Source organism: Cryptotermes secundus, unplaced genomic scaffold, assembly GCF_002891405.2.
Source record: "Cryptotermes secundus unplaced genomic scaffold, Csec_1.0 scaffold239, whole genome shotgun sequence".
NCBI lineage: Eukaryota > Metazoa > Arthropoda > Insecta > Blattodea > Kalotermitidae > Cryptotermes > Cryptotermes secundus.
The window spans coordinates 688,214-706,467 of NW_019734314.1; the positions used below are offsets into that span (position 1 = coordinate 688,214).

The window sequence follows — 18,254 nt, forward strand, 5'->3', positions numbered from 1 at the left end:
GTCATCTACCAGACCCCGACGACATTTCAGAAGGCCACAATGTAAACAAACAATACTGTACTGCACATACCCGTTAGCCTGTTACGAACGTCAGACTTCAAGCGATGAGGCGGGAATGTGGACATGTGGAATGGTGGACGTACAATTCAGCGCATTTTTAACCTCGATATTAAACAGAAGTGAGTGTTCGTTCAGCTTCACCCCCCGACCACTTAACCCTCCTTGTGCAGGAAATTAGGAGGGCACAAGAGCAGGTGTGGACTCTGTGTAAAAGATAAAAAAACTTGTCCATTCCTGGAATCGAACCCCGACTCCTGGGTTTTCCAGGCCGTTTTTTTTTATCGCATAGTGAGGGATGGAGTCCAGCTGGGTCCACTCGGCACGTGGGCCTCTGAGTAGCCTATTGTACCTGCCCCGGCTGATTATTATGATGGAGGAGAAACCGAAGTACTCGGAGAAAACCTGCCCCAGCGCCAATTTTGTCCACCACAATTCTCACTTGACCAGACCCGGGATCGAACCCGGGCCGCCGCGGTGGGAAGCCAACGACTAACCGCTTGAGCTATGGCGCGGCCTTTGTCCAGTTCCTTTACCAAATGAGTTATCCAGCTGGAAATTCTAAATTCTGTTATAACTTGTAGGAACACAACAAAAATAGCAAGAGATATTTCATATCAATGTAGCGATTCTGTCCACAAGGATGAAATGCAAAATAAAACGTAACCCTTCAAATTTATTGATCACTCGAAACGTTGCTACATGTTTAATTTCCGTTGTGCCCAGTACGCGTGCACTTCAACGGCAATCACTTCAAAATGAACTCGAGGACTCACACAGTCAACTTCTCCAAAAGCGCGCACGCCATGCCTGCGTCACGAATCCTAAGAGGAGGTTGCTTACACGTATCTACAGAAGGGTTGCACAAACGTACACAAGTTCTGGTCCTGCTACGGGATGGCAGAATTCCAACTATCGAAGAAATCATGAGGTTGTATTTTTTAAATGTTCTAAAGTGTTAAAAATCGAGTTGTGTGGGTTACGAAATCAGATATGATAACTGAAAAAATATGAACATGAATTTTACTGAGATCAACCATGGATATTCTCCATGAAGCACGAATAATGACTGCTCAAAAACGCTTTGGATATTTTGCGGGAGGCACCACTCAGGAACACCAACATTCGCAAAAGCTGGACAACCCTGGAGAGGAGCACGCCACAGCACGCTTCTTATGCCAACTCGGTTTTGCACGCGACATATTTGGGAAATTTTAACTCTTGTATTCCTTTAGCAAATATTGCAACCAAACCATTTTTGTCGTTATGTGGTTAACTTTAAATAATAATAATGCAAACTCATGTCTTTCCCCGGTAACATTTGTGTTTCTAGAGTCAAACATTTGGACATATATAAGACAGGTTACATTTTCATCGAAACGTTTCGTTCGGTAATGACTGTAGTTTATGTTAAGACTTCCCCAACTGTCCAAGAGATGCATGACATCTTAATTGTCCGCCAGGCCGCGCCAGAGCTCAAGCGGTCGGTCGCTGGCTTTCCACAGCGGCGGCCCGGGTTCGATCCCGGGTCTGGTCAAGTGATTTTTGTGGGCTGGGGCGGGTTTTCTCCGAGTACTTCGGTTTCCCCTGCCAATCTTCTTTCCAACAAATTCTCCATCATAATCACCCGGGGGAGGCTACAATAGGCCAATTAGTGGCCGTCGTGCCGTGTGGACTCAGTTGGATTCCACCCCTCACTAAGCGAATAAAAACAAGTTATCCGTTTCTACAATTATGTCTCTCATCAACTTGACCACTGATTGTCTGGAAATGTTTCAGAAATTCCGAAATAAATATAATTACTTGCAACCTCATATTTATTCGAATGCAATATACAGAATATGGCCTACAGATATAGCTTGCTTACTTACTTATGGGCCTGAGCCCTTCTTGAGAAGCCAAATCTGCAGCTACTCAAAAATTTCCCAGCATTTTAAGGAACACGGAGGTTCACTGCGGTGTTCACAAGAGCTCCCCACTGATACCTATCTTGAGCCAGATCAATCCAATCCACACCATCTCATCCTGTATCTCGAAGATCCGTACAGATATAGCTGCTACAAATAAAGTGAAACAGTTGCCTTACTCTGTAACATTCTGCAGTAATTCTCTGCGGGGGTAGGCGCCTTCTTTCGGCAGAACAGAAAGCATCTAATATTGCACGGCCGAAGGAGACAAATCATCGAATGAGAACTACTATAATTATGCTCATTTCAGTCCTGTTGGATCCAAAAGTTATGAACTGAGAATTGTTACTTGATGACGTCATTTTAAAAAATTAATAAGAATTATTCCCTGACGACGTCATTTTAAAAAATTAATAAACAATTCAATTATAATTATTCACTGATGACACCATTACATAATTCATTAAGTCAAGGCAAACTCACTGATGGAGCTGAGCCCTTCTTGAGAAGATGCCAATTGTGCAGCTACTCAACAACTTCCCAACTTTTTATGGAACCGAAATTGTCATTACTGTGTTCAAAATAGTCCCCCACTGATCCCTATCATGAGCCAGATCAATCCAATCCATACCATCCTATCCTATCGATCTAAGATCCATTTTATGTTGTTCACTCGCCTACGTCTTGGTCTTCCCAGTGGTCTCTTTCCTTCTGACTTTCCCACCAATATACTATATGCATTTCTCTTCGCCCTCATTCGTGCTATATGACCTGTCAACCTCATCAATCTTGACTTGATCATTCTAATTATACACGGAGAAGAGTACAAGTTATGAAGCTCCTCATTATGCAGGTTTCCCCCACCTCCTGTCACTTCATCTCTCTTCGGTCCAAATATTCTCAACACCCTGTTCTCAAACACCCTTAGTCTATGTTCCTCCCTTAATGTCAGAGACCTAGTTTCACACCGATACAGAACCACAGGCAGAATTATAGTTCTGTATAATACAATGTTTATGTTTTTGGACAGCAGACGAGAAGACAAAAGGTTCTGGACTGAATGCTAGCAAGCATTACCCGAGTTCAGTCTCTTCTTAATTTCCTCCTGAATCAGGTTTCGATCTGTTATCGTTGTTCCCAAATATCCGAACTGTGTCACATTTTCAAAACATCTGTTTCCTATCTTTGTGTCATGATTTTGCCATGCATTTTGGTGACGAGACAGCAACATATACTTAGTTTTCTCTGTGTTTACTTCTAGACCAACCTCTTTACTTGGGTCAATTAAAGTCTGTGTGTTTTTCTTTATGGTATCTACATTATCACCAAGTACAGTCACATCATCGGCATAGACCAACAGCTGATGTGTCCCATTTAATTTCAGTCTCACCTAGTTTCCCTGGACCTTCCTAATTGCATATTCTAAGGCAAAGTTGAAAAGAGTGGCGATAAACCATCTCCTTCTCTTAGACCATTCTGGATGAGAAAAGGCAAGGCAAACAGTAAAAATAATATGAGCCTAGAAAAGGGTGCATAAATTAAGATAATATTACCACGTACAAATATATTATTTCTCATACCAAAATTCCAAATCAATAGTTTATGCTCACGACAGGATATTCAGTATAGGAATTATCATCCATAAACGCAATATAAAAAGGACTTTCTTTCAGTACTTACCGATGGTGAGGGATGTAAATCGTCCACAGCAAATAACTTCAAGTCCACATGCGAATCACAATGGCTGCCACAAGATCACATCACAGTTGTTACACACGCACAAAGTTCGGCGTCACCATGTGTCTGCAATATTGAGAATACAACAACATGTAGAATCCAGGCAACTACACGGGAACACCCATTCAAATCAATCTCATAACAAACAAATCACACACGTTTGTAACACAGAAGAAGTGAAGTTGTCCCTGTGCTTAATTAACTAAGCACTAGGCCATGAAGGCGTATGGACGAGTGGGTATACAGATTCACATTTTCTTGAATTCGGCACTAGCTAGAGGCGAGTGGTTAGCTTCACGCTCCTGGCGCTTTACTCCTAGGGAACGAGACCGCGGTACCCATTGGATAGGAGGCCGGGTGGTCCCCAGAGCCGGTATGGATGAAGTGGAGAAGAGAAAGTTCTTGACCCTATCGGGACTCGGAACTTCGACCCCTCGATCGTAGCCAGTCGCTATACCGACTGCGCTATTACGTTTTAACGTACTTTTTTAAATTATTAAAATTATTACTTATTTTGTATTTGACTACAAAAAATGAAAGAAAATAAGATCTACTTAACATCTTTAGAAAGAAGCAATTATTTATTGTTCACGTATCACAAACTTACTGAACGTTTCTGGCTCTACCACGATTGTATATACAATTGATAAGATTAATAAAATGGCAATATGAACTTTATTGTTACTCTCACTAAGATATACGTCGACCTGTAGTTCATTCTCAGGAGGTTTTATGATTACAATTTCTTTATTAAAACCGTCACAACAGAACTATATTAAGCTCAGTGCCTAGTTTGGTTCTGCTAAATGTTTCGGCTATTAGAAGCCATCATCAGGTAAATACATGGCTAATATATATACACCACTTAACTGCATTACTAGTAAAATTGGATACAATAATATTAATTATATTAAAATACTTGGCGTAAAAATGCAATAAATTAGACCATGTAAAACAAAAGTTTAGTATAAAACAAGCATAAAATTCTTCGATTGATGTTTTACATCATCGAGTCAGTCGTTGGTTTTTGTGATTTTGTTGTGTTCCCACGGAAAAATCGGAGTATTCTATATTTTGTGTGTATATAATAAACTGTTTTGGAGGCTTGTGATGTAGATGTAGTAATATTAATGTTAATTATTTAGTCGGTGCCTCATCTTACAAAGTATTGTCCGTTCTGTAGAGAATAAACAACGACCTGCATGGTTACGAAATGGCATGTAAAAATATGCCCTTTTCAAATTAAAAACGTATGTTTACATAACAAGTGAGAAAACAAATGAGTAAGAATATGATGTCTCTGAACCTAGTAGAAATGTAATGATATTGTGGAGGAACGAACACCTTCCACCTTCAGAGAGAAATATTTATCCCAGCAAGCAGAGTTACTCCGAAAAGTCGGTGAAATCTCTCAAAATACAAGTTGTCACAGTCACGGCACCAAGATCATCTAACAAATAAGTAAATGTAAGCTTACACACAGAGTAACAATCTGTCATGTTCCCTCCATCTTCGTTAACTATTTCGAAACCACGTGGTTTAAAGAAAACACAAAACGCCTGTTTCAGTTTGTTCTGCAACTTTTATTTCCAACCTTTTCCGCTCTAATATGTACTCGTATTTATCGAATGTACCTCAAAGTGCAAGTGTAGGTATTCGTATTGTAAGTTACACTTGTCTGATTATAAGAAAACTGGAATCGGTCCATAAAATTCAGTTAATCTTCGTGATATCCAAATTTCATGGATATCCGTCCAATAGTTTTAGAGTTGTTTCATGTATATCGGGAGGTGCGTCCGACGGAAATTTTAATACACGTTCCACAAAGATGAGAAAATCACCTAACAATCTGATTCAGGGCACAGCTCGTTTGAATTCGAAAGCAAGTTTATGTGTGCTTTCTTCCTTCCCCCATTTTAGTAAGCGTCTACTTTAACCATCTTGCTGTAATGTATTTTTTTATTGCTAGTGGGGTGGGACTAAGTCCCTCGTACTGCGTCCACTTCTGGCCTATTGTACCAGCCCCAGATGATAGGTGAGTGTGATTGTGGAGCAATTGGTGGAATGAAGATTGGCAGGGGAAACCGAAGTACTCACAGAAAACCTGCCCCAGAGACACTTTATCCACCAAAAATCCCACTTGACCATCCCCGGGATCGAACCCGGGCCGCCGCGGTGGGAAGCCAGCGACTAACCGCTTGAGCTATGGCGCGGCCCTTGTTGTAATGTAACTACGCTAAGAAAAAATGTAGAAATGATAGTCTTCCTTACACACCTCAATTCTCCAGCATGTAGTTAATGAGTTCAGTATTTTCTGAATTTATTGGCCTACCACTTCATTTTTGTTTAACATTAATGACACATTTTCAGAAAGTCTGTTCTACAGCAAACACAATACAAACAGACCAGAAAAGTAAACAAGAACAGTTATTTGAAATGTATCTGTCGCGTTCAAGAGTATGACTGTCCAGGAGATTCACCTACGTCAGTACTGCCAATATCACCAGTGTTAATATACCTTCAAAGTTGGTACAGAGTCATCAACAATCTCCCACTTAGTCTTTACTTTTTCTCCTGCGGATGCTACAGTCCATGATGAACCTTGGTCTCTTTTATGATTGTCGGCCATTGGTCCCTTCCTTCCGGCTGCAATCGTTAAAAGCTTCTCAACAATTAATGCTTTTTATGGGTGGAGAACCAGGGGCTGGGAGAGCGTAATAGCGTAATTGCTATAGCAACTGGTTATGAGCTGGACGACGGAAGGGTCGGAGTTCGAGTCCCGGTAGAAGAATTTTCTGTTCTTGGCGTGGTCCAGACCGGTTCTGGGGCCACCCAGCCTCCTATCCAATGGTTACCGGGGGCTCTCTCCCCGGGGTAAAGTGGCAGGGACGCGAAGCTGACCACTCACCTCCAACTAGTGTCGTGGTAAAGAAAATGTGGATTTATACATCCACTCCCCCATATGCCTTCATGGCGTAGTGTTTCATTAGTTAAGCACAAGGACAACTTTACCTTTACGGGTCGAAGACCAGGGTGCCTCTTTTCGGCTGGATTATCACCTTTGACCTCTCCGGCCTGGGAGACCCTACCAGTATCTACGCTACCGCTGGCATTGTTCTCGGGATCATATAATCACGCAAGCCCCATCAGTACGTCACAGTAGAGATACCTGTGGAGGGGATTGGTCGTGACGCTCCTTTTAAATAATTCATGACGCCTCCACAATCTGCAGCAGGTGAAATGATTCAGCCGGGCATTGTATTATCCGCATCCTTTCTGCTTTCTCCAGCTTTTCCCCCTTTTCAGAATTCGATATGATTGATGGATACCCTTCTACCCACCGTTTAGCATCTCTTGGGCCACTTCGACCCCACTGACCTAACTCTAACTCCAATTTTATTTTATACGTAACATGGATTTGTGGGGAGGTCTAAATCCGTCAAACCCTCGATGGGAAGATGAGAGCGCGTGTTACTTCTTCCACAAGACAGAAAGAAATTCAGAAGTAAACATAACTGACAGAACGGACTGTTCGGAAATGTACATCTAATTCATGTATTCGATGAATCGCTGAGTCTTACTGTAGAGATTCCGTCCACGTCAAAATAATAAATAAATATGCTTACTTCTAACTAACCAAATGGAGCCCGGATAAGGTAGTCGGTATAGCGACTGGCTATGGGATGGACAGAGGGGTCGGATTTCAAGCCTCGGTAGGGTCAATAATTTTCTCCACGTCGTCCAGACCGGCTCTGGTGTCCACCCAACCTCCTTTCTAATGGCTACCGGGGGTTTTCCTTGGGGATAAAGCGGTTGGGGCGTGAATCTAATCATTCACCTGCAGTTAGTGCCGAGGTCATGAAAATGTGGATCTATACACCCACTTGCTCATACCCCTTCATAGCATAGTGCTTAATTAGTTAAGCACAGGGACAACTTCACCTTTATTTAACTAACGTTAGTTTCGGAAGAACATTTCGTTTCCATCTCCAATGTCGAAGAATAGGACAAAGAAGAAACCAGTCTGAAAGCAGATGGCTCCTGCTTGTCACCTACTTACAGGTCGGTTGGCTTTCAACGGACTATACGGTGTAATATCCCAGAAGAGAGAAGTCATTCAGAATTCTGAAAGCCATTCTCATCCCTCTCACGCGTGCCATATGTCCAGCCCATTTTATCGCAAGTCTCTGTTACTGTCAGACAAAATGGTTCGAACGCTGAAAGACGCAACAGACGTTTCGAAGTCACAAGCCGCAGCTGAAGCAGGTGGGTGGCGAGGTTGAGGTGTTTGTGAGCCCCATCACGGCAGTTATAACTCTCCCGCTGTCCTGTCATTTCGCTTGAGAATGAGCGAAAGATTTTGCTGCTTCTGGCATTGATGCATTCCTGTGATTCCTGCCTGGCAGTTCCGTGCACGATGCTGATCTCTCTCGCTCCTTCCATTATCCCATTTCTTTCTCTCTCAGTCAAATTTATCAACTTTCTATACTTGGAGTGCATTTAAGTTGTTGGTTCTGGTGTTATTAACATTACTCAGAGCTCAGCGGCAGAATTAAGGTCCCGGTGACCTGTTGCATGACGTCGGTAAGCATGTTACCAGTCTGAGAAATATGAAAAGAAATAAAAAACGAGAGAAGCTGCTACAGCAGACGGGATGTTTGCCACTGCTCCAAAATTTCGTGTCAGACCGGTCGAGTCCCGGTAAAGGCCGACTACTTTACAAATGAAGAATGCCATCATCTGGGATGTGGCGCCTTGTAGATAGTGTTAACCGAAGTTTCGGAGGAATGTATCGTCTCCATCTTCAGGGAAGTCTGCAGCCACCTGCTCACGCTGGTTCCAAGCTCGCGGATTTTTATAACCTGAAGATAGAGGCGATATGTTAATCCGAAACGTCGGTTAACACAATATTTACACGGCGCCACATCCCAGAAGATGGAATTCTTCATGGTCACCGCCATGAAAACATCAAATCTTACATATTTTACAAATGTTTGTTGTTTACTGAGTTCTTCTTGGTGCGCTATGTGATATCGGGTTAAGTCCACACCACTTCTGAATTAATGTTCTCTCTACTGAGATCCGCCATCAGATAAATACATCCATGAAGTCATTCGAAATTCGGCGGTGGTCGATAGCGGCATTCAGACCCCTGCACCTGTCGAAGATGAGGCCCCATTTCAAAACGTGTAAGTAGTCTTGAAATGAACAAAAATATTGTCATGGGTACCGATGGGGCCCAAAATGAAGAATGACTGTGCTGGCGAAAGCCAGCAGCAAAATACTGCTCTGCTCAAACCTCGAAGGTTTTGTGGCATTTAGAAAATTAATTATGTAGTACATTATTACCAAATCACTATTGTATAGATTAAATCCAAAATATTAGTTAGCATAAAACTGCTGTCAAAATATTGTAAAACATTAAAACGAACCGTAATACCTTCAAAACTTAAAAAAAAAAAAATATTTTTAGCCTACTTTCCTTACTCTGGAAAGATAAAAAGTACGCTTATGAGATCACCATCCTGTCTCTGTGAATCCCCCTTCCTCTCAACTTCTGAATGACTGAACCAAACTTTATGAAACGTGGTGCGGATATTATGAAATCTAAATCCACCTCAACGGCGTACTTTATAAAAGTCTCCCATTAAGTGTGTTTGTCCGGTGCATCCCCTTACTGTTGCTAGGCAACGACTCGTTGAAAACAATCGCGGCAACCACACGCAACAATAGAACTGTTGGACGCGTCATTTTCTATGCAGTCTGTGTCGTATCAAAGGAAATTAGGCATTTATTTTTCCAAAAAGATCTTGTTTATAATTCATTCCTGAAAGCCCACTTCACCGCCTTAAGTTTTAAGTAAATATTCCACAAAATCCAGATTTATAATTGCATTGACTTCTTCGATTGGTTTCCGAATCCACAGCTCTCAGCAAAATACACGTACTTCTAAGGAGAGGAGCGCTTAAAGTGAAGGAATGCGGCCTGAATTCTGCAGTTGTAACAGGACATTCCGTACCTTGCGGTTCTACGTGACTTTTGGTCCTGGGAGTTGCACTATGAACGGGCTTAGTTCCTGCTAGCTAGATGGCAAATCCTGTAAAATAAATGGCTGCAACTGGAGTAGAAAATTGGGGTCCGTGTTTCCCTCTGACCGCCGGACAGTAGCCGTGCATCATCGGTCAGGCATCGCGACCCCCTTGATCCCCCTAACCGTCCAACCACCCACAGCCCTTTTTAGTAACAACCACAGAACTGGACAGCCGGGGGGAGAAACGTTCAATCTTCACTTGAAGCCAGTTGTCAAGCACGCTAACTGGAACCCATCCCGCTAAAACTATGATTGCCTTTTCCGCTGAGATTCTATAGCGTTGCATGAACGGGGAAGATGATCATGAATACTAATAACGTGAAGTCTGAGAGGAGACAGGCGCTTCCTCTTTCAAAATACTTAACCAGTGTTCGTCATGTAAAAATGACAATATCGGAGTATCCGAGAAACGCACAGCGATACACCCACCTGTACATTATAGTGGAACAGTGGTTCCATTCCCAGCAGGGGGAATGGATTTTTCCCTTCTCTATAACATCCAGACCGCCTCTGGGTCCCGCCCAGCCTCCTATACAATGCGTACCGGGGCTCTTCCCCAGACCATTTGACAGTCCACAACTGAAAGACACACATATTCATTTATCATTTCGGTTCAGAATTTTTTATTGTCGGGATAGTTTAGTCGGTAGAAGGATGAGCTGAGGGCTGGACAGCCTGGGTTCGGGCATCAGCAGAACAAGATTATTTTCTTCTACATAGCGTCCAGACCGACTCTGGAGATGACCAAGCCTTCTACACAATGGGTACCGGAGGTCGTTTCTTCGGGGGTAAAACGGCATGGGCGTGAAGCTAACCACTCACCTACATCCAGTGCCGAGGTCAAGATATACCTACACTCCCCCATATGCCTTCATGGTGTGGTGATTAATTAATTAAGCCCAGAGATACATTTACCCTTCTATCTCAAGTCACAAGCCATACCAGAGCCGGGGAAGTACAGAGTGAGGCGTTTCATAATATTTTGCACTCCTCATTGAATATTATTAAAATTGTCAGGTCAAGGAGACTGTGATGGGCAGGGCATGAAGCACGCATACTCTAGGAGAAAGGGGGCGTACACACAACGATTTTGTAGGAAACTCTTAAGAACACTAAGGAAACCTATAAGACTGAGGGATAATATTAAAATGGATCTCAAAGAAATAGGATGCCAGGATGTTACTCAGAATATTGACCAGTGGTGGGCTATCGTGAAGAGTGTGATGAACCTTAGGCCCCCCATACACACACAGTTTGGCCTTCCGATCGACCTTACAGGCAAAACTTTCACAGTTTACCCCCTCCCTTTCCTTCCCCATACACGCGCAGATAAACCGCCAGGCTTCATGCCACAATCACGGTCTTCCAGCCTATAATTCTGAGTCACACACGTCACATGCTACGGTCCTGCAGGTAGAACTGACGGACTGACGGGTTTCACATAGGCCAACAGTCCAAACGATCGGCCGGATTAACTTCTGAAGGAAGACTCTGCTAAGCGGCCTCCGTAGTCTAGAGGTAACGTTCCCACCTCATGACTCGTAGTACGCGGGTTCAAATACCCGGCGGAGGTCGTCGAATTTTTAAGGGCGGAAAAATTCAGGGAACAAGTCCTCCGGGAGGGACTTTAAGCCGTGGGTCCCGTGTCGTAGCTTTACGGCACGTAAAAGAACCTCATATCTCCAAAGGAGGTCACTGAGCCAAATTAACGGACGTTTCCCGCCCAACAGCGGTCTCTAATACCTCTGGTAGATAGGGGAAGCATTATAGATACCTCTCAGCTAGTAGAGCCGGTCTCGCTGGCTGGGCGGGACTGATGGTAAACACCAGTACCGGTAGGATACAGAGACTGGTAGAAATCATAGAGGGAAGCACAATGGACCAATACAGGTCTCAGTGCATGGGCAAACCCACCCTCTCCAATACCTAAATAACTAAGACTCTGCTATGTTTACCCACTTGGTCTGTTAATTACCTACATGTATTTTCTATATTATTATAGCGGTATGTTGCGTATATAATCAAACACGAGCACATCCTTTTAAGTTTATGTTTAAGTTGACCACAGAAAAGTATGCGCTCAGGAAAGTAATTCTAACTCTAACATTGTTTTCTTGTGCCGCAGGTGAACTTCCAGGCCTGTAATGAAAGGCACTTAGTGATGTCATTAAACCAACCTTGGCAGGGTGCCTTCAAGGGATGCAGCATATTGAAAAAAAAGTGCACAGTGCGCCAACAAGGGTATGGAAGTGCTGGAAGCATTCACGACTTGGGATGTGGGTGAACAGTACGCAGCATGTGGGTTACAGCAGAACACGCGACAGAGCGATAGGCAACTGTCAGTTATTTTCGTTTTCTATCCTGTTGTATTCGACGTCGATTCTATTAAGACCGTCGACACAATAGCTAAATAGATTTGTTATGATTTTAATAAACTCGATTAAAATACCTACGATATATCAGCCAACTGTAATTGTCTTGTTACATTGTGTGATCCGGCCCATGGAACATCAACAGGTGTAAAGAAATACACAAAAACGTGCATGATTTGATGTTCTCACGGCGGTAGTTATGAACACTTCTATCGTCTGGAATATAACGCCGTGTAGTCCTCTGAAAGTCAACCGACGTTTCGGAGGAAGTGTCGAAGAACAAGCAAAATAAGAAATCAGCGTGAAAGCTGAACTCTGCTTGCCACCTGCTTCCACGCTGGTTTCTTGTCCGGCTTATTTTTCCTCCCTGAAGATGGAAGCAACATGTTCCTTCGAAACGTTGACTTTCAACGGACTACAAGGCGTTATATACCAGCTGACATAACTCTTCAACAAAAACATATCATTACAGAACTGCAAGATTGAATTGATCCATCGTTTACAAAATGGACGTTAGTTGAAGAAAGTCCAAACAAGTAAAGAACTTAAATAACGTGGCTATTAATTGAATAAATCGAAATAGTTAAATACCTTACTAGAAACTGAGAAAATTCAATCGGTATATGGCGCCAATATATCCTTCCGAAACGTCGATTAATTTCTACCACACTTTAAGTCATTAAGCTTCAGAGGATATCACTCTCCACTCTTACTCTCAGTGGGTCTCATTTTAAAACCAATACCTGTACGCAGTCCCTGGGTTTGGCTACCAGGGCTCATAGGGCTGTATCGATGTGCCGGGCACTGGGCAACTCGCCCACACACCACTCGCACAATTTGAACATCAATATGTCATTGTGCTGGATTGTTTTGCAGCACTGTCTGTATAAACAATTACTGCATTCCGCCCGCTTTAACAGGACGTAATCGTACATTCGCAGACCAGCGGGGCACAGAACTGAAATGCACAAGTGTCAAAGAATAATGATCGATATATCATACGAGGCTGCGCGCAGATAAGATCCTGAATTACAGCACAGAAACTTGATCACTTCTAACAGGAAAAATCTACACTTTAAATAATATACATAATGAGTATAAGCAAATCCTAAAGGTAGTTACTATAGGATTCTGACGATGGTGTATAACACACTGATATATTGGGTTTCTGGACTTTATCCATCGTCCTAGTTTTTAAGATAACAAAAACACGACGTTTCGGAAACTGGATCTGTTTCCGTCCTCAGGTGAAGGAAAAGGGGAACACCTATTCTGTTGGGTCCGTTAGAAAGAGCTAGCCTCAATCACTGAACCTAAAGGGTTCTGACGATGGTGTATAACACGCAGAATTGCTGGATTTTTGGACTCCTTCCATAGTCCGATATTATAGAAAATAAAAAACACGACGTTTCGGAAACTGCATCTGTTTCCGTCCTCATGTGAAGGGGGAGAAGGCGCCTACTCAGCTGGGCACCTTAGAAAGAGCTAATCTCAATCACTGGACAAGCCCTGACAGATTTACATAGCTATTTAATCACTTGGAGACCATGCTAATTCGGCGGGAAATAACAAGAAAATATATAATACAAATTGTGATAAAGCACGGATATGCGTGGAACTGGGATAGGAAAAAAGAGGTAGAAATTTGTGCTACATATGTAACAACAAAACCAAATACATGGCACCAATGCAAAGAAATGGAAAGGAAATTGTGAAGACATGTCATATCTACAACTAGTGCCATCTGTGGAACAAAACCTGAACACAACGAGTATAATCCGTCAACAAAACACGTACAGAATTAAACAGCAAACTCCATCGAGCTAAGTCCTTCTTGAGAAGCCAGTAAATGCTCATCAACTCAAGAAATTAATAGCTTCTTGTGGAACCCGAAGGTGCATCGCAGTGTTCACAATTCCCGAGCATTTGTCATTATCCTGAGCCAGAAGAACGTAGTTTACATAGTCACACTCCTTTTCTTTGAGTTCCACTTTAGTATTGTCCTCCCATCAACCTACATATCTTCCTACTGTTGGTCTTCTTTCAGTTTTTCCTACGAAATCCTTGCACACACTTCTTATTCCTCCTATATTTTCTTCGTGCCCTGCCTATCACATTCTCCTTGGCTTTATCGTTGTAATAATAGTATTTTGCGGGAAGAGTACAGATAAATATTAAAATCCTCATTACTCAGTCTTCTCCAGTCGCCTATTATTTCATTTCTCTTTGGTCCAGATACTCCTCTCAGTACCCGCTCTCAAAGACTTGAGACTATGTTCTGTCCATATTGTTAGAAACCAGGTTTCACATCCCTCCAAAATTGTAGTTTTTATATTTTAATATTTACGTTTTTATACAGCAGGCGCGAAGGTACATGATTGTGAACTGGACAGTAGCAAGCACAAATAGAATACAATCTCCTCTTTAATTTCCTCATGAACCAAATTTTTAGTGATTGTTGTCGTTCCAAAATATATAAACGTTGCCACATTTTCAAATACGTAATAATTATCTTCATGTTGGAGGCACGCGGTAGTGTAGTTGGTTGAGGCGCTATGCAACAAGCCGGAAGGTCGCGGGTTCACTGGATTTTTCAATTTACCTAATCCTTCCAGCCGCACTATGACCCTGGGGTCGACTCAGCCCCTATCAGAAATGAGTACCAGGAATCTTCCTGGGGGTAAAGGGTGGCCGGCGCATAAGGCTGACAACCTCACCGCCATCTGTGAGCCGACTGTCTAGAAAATGTGGGGGCCTCGACGTCTCACAACCCTATGGGCCTCCACGGCCTGTTACAGGGATAGCTTTACCTTTTTTTAAAGCACAATAGACCACTGTAGGTCGCGGTGCAACGGCCGAGGAGGCCTACCCCTCATACATTCATTACGTTTTTTTTAATTACTTTCGTGTTATGATTCTGATGATGAGACATCAACATATACAGTAAAACTTGGTTATAGCAACATCGGTTTCTGCGACACCTTGTCTATTGCGTCAAATATTCAATGGTACGAACTAATTCCTCATAAAGCAACTGTTTTTATACCTTGCTTAGTACGACATGCACAAATGCATCAACCTCGTATGTAACGTCATTTTCATTCCTGAATTTCTCTGATATCGTGGGAAAGTTCGATGTGTCTGCCCACCCTCACTTTCTCTACTTGCTGACGTGACTGTTCTGGAAGAATACGACCGCGGGCTGCAAGAGGAGCGTGGGTTTTATGCGAAAACAAGGGTGTGGGGTGGGACTGCGTGAATAGTGCAAGAGGACGCGGCAGGTTGTTAACTGCATTCCTTTCCTAGAATCTCGTCTAACAGGACCTCACATTGTCTACTTACCCTATAGTGTTCCTGCCTAAACCCAGAGAAGTGCAGTAGCGAAAACATGGCAATGAAAAGGAAAGTTTTAAGCATTGAAGAGAAAGTTAAAGTGATTCGTGAAATATTGTGTGTATTGTCAGTGAAAAGCGCTGTAATATGTCTTTGATATTACACATTTGGGCAATTCCACGTTAATGTTACGTTAGTCTGTACTTAACTACGTATTTCACTAAAAAGTGCAACATTTTAACTCGGTTTTTGGTAGATTTTTACGTGACTAACACAAGGCTACTGTGGAAGTGCCCATTTCGATTACAACGATATTCGTTTATAACGACACTATTTTTAGGTCCCTTTGATGACGTTATAACCAAGTTCTACTGTATTTAGTTTCCTGTATTTAAGTCTAGACCAACCTCCTTACCAGCGACAATCAAAACTGTGCTTTTCTTTAAGGTGTTTATGTATCCCCCAATAAATTAATCTCATCAACATAGACTGGCGGTGATGTATACCTGGTTTTATTGGACCTTCTTAATGGTGTATTCTGTAGCAAAGTTGAGAAGAAATGATAATGAATTATGTCCTTATTTCAGACCATTTTGAACCATAAATGTGTCAGACAAATATTTACCTTGTATTGGAGTGGTGCCGGGTTTGAATGTCGGCCGTAACATATGCTACACTGACCGACGTTTATCGTCGTCTTCCTCAGTCCCTCCAGGCAAATTTCGGGATAATATCTCAAATTAGAGCAGGGCTGTTTTCTTTACTTCTCAATTCATTTATCATTTGTCATCCTATCATTCGACGTTACATAATCTGACTTTATGACTGCAAATTTAAATAACCACAAATAAATATGTTGAAGATACTGATGCGCTGTCCTTGCGTTTAGTTCTGGCCCTTCTCAGTTGAATGTGTAGTGGACTTATTCGAGTCCAATGAACTAAGGATTTAGGGTGCAGCTGCAACCACTGTCATTCTATTCTTTGCTATAATTCTCCTCACATCTCCTCGAGCCCAATCCAGGTGCGAAGTATTAAATACACGGCCGTTAGTAAATATTAAAGCGCGGCTTAGTTCACGTTAAGTCCCCAGCATTGTACAACGGGCATCGGTTTCGTTCTTTCTTCTTTAGTAATCCACGTTTATCGTGTTTGCGGTCGGACCAGCGGACCGCATTATTTGTGCCGTGCGAGGCGGGTAAACTGCATGATTAGGGCCATAGGGCACATGCGATGTGGTGAATAGCTAAACACTTCACCACTAACTCACAACCAGCTTTACAGGCTATCCTGAATAGCAACTATAATCATTCTGTTAAATATACAAATTTAGGAAGGTCAAAGAATAATAAAATTGGCTGGAAATAGAACAAATCAGCTTCTAACAACGCTAATTTATTTGATTAAAATATAGATATTATAATTAAAATGTCAGGAAGCCTGTTAGTCATTAGTAAGGAGTAAGAAAGCAGAGAAACAAAACTATATCATATTAAAATGACGAAGGAATAAATCCTTCAAAAATTTTAGGAAATGTAAACATTTACGAATCGATAACAAATAAAATTTCGTTCTAATATGTTAACATTACCTCGACACCGCAAAGGCACAGGAGGCGCGGAAGAACCAATGCGCCATTCGGCAAGCAACACAAGATCTAATACATATAAAAGTCATGGAAAACTAAACTCTCTAATCAAAATGAATTCTCGCATACGCCTGTTTTCTTTGTTTCACCAAAGCAATCTCAATCTTCTGTGACTGAACAAAAAAAAAACATTTGCTCTCCGAACTACTTTCTACAAAAGTGGCCTTTCAAAAGCCCAAAAGTTTTTCGTATACCACAAACTAAATAAAAGCGAGGTTTCTCATTTTTTCTGTTTTTTTTTTTTTTAATTATGCAGGGACAACCCAGAGATCATTAATCTTAATTCAGTTGACGTTGAAATTAGTTTTCTCTAGCAGTTAAATGCTTGTCACGGAGAGACAGGAATAGCGGAAAATTGTTTCAAGCTAACTTTTTAGGACCGTGCGAAGGGAAGGAAGGGAAGAGTTAGTTTGAATTTAGTCCTACAAGTCGTCACAGTCTGTATTCAAGAAGAAGATATAGAGATTGGAAGAAAGCACAGGACACAACGGAAACATTACCCTGAAAAAACAAACCCAATAATCTCGCAAATATATCTATATGTGGCGCCAGAATTTATATATTTGTGTTCTGGTCCAAATATATTTTTAATTTTAAAACGCGTTAAATAGTCATGAACAAATATCTGCCTTAAACCTTACGTTCCACGCATAAAAATTATGTTAAATTGTGAAAGGCTCGACAGGAAGCGGAAATTATTAATACAGAAATTTGAATGTGACTGGATTTCGCCAAGTGACAATTCTTGCTACTGCTAAATAAACAACCACCTACCTTGTTCTCTAAATCTTAGTTTAAATACACGCGCACGCGCCAAGATAACCTAAAATAAGCATACAGAGATATACAATTAGGGGGATAAACATGAATCGCGATTCTACGAAACGTACCTAACTCTTATTTTTATTTTATGTTCCATGTAACAGAGTAAAAACGGAACATTCCGAGACAGAAACATATTGTAGCGTGTAGAGCCTATGCAACGATGGTGAGATAGGCGGTTATATCAGACACGTTTCTGGGCAACGGATCGGTAAACATTTCCGCGGCAACGGTTACGCATGGAACGGAACAAACGGGGTGCTGTCTACGCGGTCCGCACCAAGGACT

At 42.0% G+C, this 18,254-nt stretch overlaps 1 long non-coding RNA gene across 1 annotated transcript in view; it reads right to left on the reverse strand.

The window, feature by feature from the left end:
- Window positions 1-18,254, reverse strand: part of LOC117282634 — a 128,058-nt gene that overhangs the window by 83,306 nt on the left and 26,498 nt on the right. The window contains exon 2 of the long non-coding RNA XR_004513451.1: window positions 3,645-3,767. This is a non-coding gene — a long non-coding RNA (uncharacterized LOC117282634). The remainder of the gene's footprint in view (window positions 1-3,644; window positions 3,768-18,254) is intronic.